Source organism: Lactuca virosa, chromosome 6 (assembly GCF_052849685.1).
Source record: "Lactuca virosa cultivar CGN04683 chromosome 6, Lactuca_virosa_CGN04683_v6, whole genome shotgun sequence".
Classification (NCBI taxonomy): domain Eukaryota; kingdom Viridiplantae; phylum Streptophyta; class Magnoliopsida; order Asterales; family Asteraceae; genus Lactuca; species Lactuca virosa.
The window spans coordinates 14,473,070-14,475,879 of NC_136431.1; the positions used below are offsets into that span (position 1 = coordinate 14,473,070).

Sequence of the window (2,810 nt, forward strand, 5' to 3'; positions counted from 1 at the left end):
TCCCCCAAACTCCCTCCATCCTTTTCTTGAACAACAGCATCATTCTCTACCATTGCTTCAAGAAAAGACAAATGTGCATCCTCAAAGTCGATACGATCTTTAACAGCCTTGTTTCTCTTAAGAGGATTCTTCAAGTAATCATGCAAAACTTGCACATCTGGTTCACAAAGGGTACTAATGGCTTGCAGACTATCATGTCCAGCAGATTGGGAATTTTCGCAGGTACTCGTCGAGTCAGCAGACACGACTCGGCGAGTCAGAGAGTTTTCAACACTTTTGAGGTTTTCATTGCAGTCATCTTCCTTGATCAGCCTTTCTATCTCCTCCAGATCTCCCTCGGCATCAAAATTCTCTTCCAAGGATAATAAGAATTGGTTTGGATTAACCTCTTGCAAGTAAGCAAGTTCTCTCTACAATACTTCATCACCTAAAATTATTGAGGAAACCTTATCTTCTTTTGACTCTTTGGGCTTCTCCTTTTCCTCTGCTTCAAAAATTACCGAATCATCTCCCACCCTTAATGTTAGCATAAATTCACGCATGTCTACCAAGGCACAAGCGGTATTCAAGAATGGCCGCCCAAGAATGATTGGTACTTTAGAGTCCTCCCCCATGTCTAATATTATAAAGTCAACCGGAAATACTAATTTATCAATTTTGATAAGGAGATCTTCACATACTCCCATTGGATGTATTATCGTTTTGTCGGCTAGATGAATCTTCATTTGAATAGGCTTTGGGACCGGAAGGTTTAACTTTTGGAAGAAGGAATATGGCATAATATTAATACTTGCACCCGAATTCGTCAATGCTCGTGTGGTCATTATGTTCCCAAATTGACAAGGTACGGTGATGCCTCCCGGATCGCCCCTCTTTTCTGGCAGTTCACTTAGCACTATTTTAGCAACTTCTTCTATATTTCTTCTAGTGGTAAAGAGGTTTTTAAGTAAACTACCATATTTCGGTGTTTGTAATATCGTTTCAACAAACGGAATATTTACTTAGAGTGCCTTTATGTGCTCCATAAACCTCCTATATTCTTGAATCTGCTCATCAGGTATGGCTCGGCTCGGAAATGGCAAAGAGGGTTGGTAAGGCTTCAAAAGAGAGCAGTTTTTGGTATCAGGTTGTCGACTCGTCGAGTCCATGATGGCAACTCGGCAAGTCGAGTCGGGTTTACTCAAATCCCAGCTACTTTCTTCTTCTGCTCGCACTTTGTTGGGATTTTTGTGGATAGCGGTCAGAGGAGTGTAAATTGGCTCAGAATCTGTTGTTATTGCATTCACATGCGTCATTCTTGGATTTTGCTCGGTATTGCTAGGAAGTTCACCGGGTGCTCTTTGGTTGATTTGTTGTGCAAGCTGACCTAGCTGTTTTTCGATGTTATGAATAGATGCTTGCTGATTCCTAAGCATATTTTGCTGATCCTTCATCATAGCTTGATGTTCTCTAAGCATATTTCGTTCTCTTTCATTTCAACATCTGAATCATTATGCCTCTTCTCAGACGCGGCTACAAATCTTGTGAACATCTCTTCCCAATCACCTTTCTTCTCCAGCACTGGTTCCTCTTTATGATAATAGCCCCTTTCTTTTTGCTTAATTTCTCCTCCTTTGCCTTTTTGTACTCATCATAAGGAAGTCAATCTTTTTTGGGTTTTCGCCAATTGTCATCATACCTATCACCACTTGAATAGCATACTTGCACCCTCCGGTTGCCGTTTTCGTCTAGATCACAATCTTTAGTGAGATGGGGCCCTCTACAATTCTCACAACCGACCCTAATGACATGGATGGATTGGTCCATCTTAGTCATTCTTCGATCCAAATTCTCTAGTTTAGCCATCATTTCCGCCATGCTATCATTAACTGAGTTCACCGCCCCCCGACTCAGTTCATTCCTTGGGTTATGATATTCTCTAGAGTGCTTAGAGAATTCTTCAATTAGGGCCTTTATCACCGGGGGTGATTTCTTCGTGATGTGGGAATCAAGGAGTTGCCTACTTGTCACATTTACTCCATCATAGAAAATGGAGACTTCTTGTTAGCTGTTTAGATCGTGATGTGGGAAATTCCTCAGTAAGCTTTTGTACCTTTCCCACGCCTCATATAGTGACTCTCCAGCTTGTTGTTTAAAATTAGCTATGGCTTTCTTCAACTTGGCTATTTTTGAAGGAGGGCAAAACTGGTCTATGAAATCTTCTTTCATTTTAGCCCATGTAGTGATGGATCTTGGGGGAAGTGATTTTAGCCAATCCTTTGCAGCTCCCTTGAATGTGACAGGTAGTATACGAAGCAAGACAGTGTCGCGAGCCACATTAGGGACATTGAAGTAGTCGGCTATGTCATTGACTTCGTCAAGATGCTTGTATGCGTCCTCATGATCCTTCCCGTAGAATGGAATCTCCTTAAGTTGAGCAAGTATGTGGCCTTTAAGTTCAAAGGTGGCAGTTGCGGGAATGATGGGTTGCACTAGTCCCGGTCCGTTATCGTCACGTATTCTCCTCTTCTATTCGCCCATGGGAACTTCATCGATGTTAGCCATGGGGTTAGCTAATTCGCCTTCTAAATCGCTTCCTTCTTCGGAGTCGGTTTCTTCTTTTTCGGATTCGTACACGATATCGTCCTTGTTTGGGTCTTCGTTCGCCTCAGAAAAATTACTGGATTCTCCCACTTTGTTGTCCTTTTTCTTACTAAAAACAGATTTGAAATTCTTCAATGGCGAATTCTTTGATGTTGCGGTTTCTCCTACGGTCTTGCCCTTGTTTTTCTTCAAAGTTGCTTCCGGGTCTTCAAGTGGTGTAACCAAAG

General features: G+C 42.0%; 1 non-coding gene across 1 annotated transcript; it reads left to right on the top strand.

Moving 5' to 3' along the window:
* The first annotated feature begins 2,053 nt into the window (after positions 1-2,053).
* Positions 2,054-2,160, top strand: LOC145123187 (small nucleolar RNA R71). Its single transcript, XR_013715058.1, has one exon. It is a non-coding gene; the product is annotated as a small nucleolar RNA R71 (small nucleolar RNA).
* The last annotated feature ends 650 nt before the right edge of the window (positions 2,161-2,810 follow it).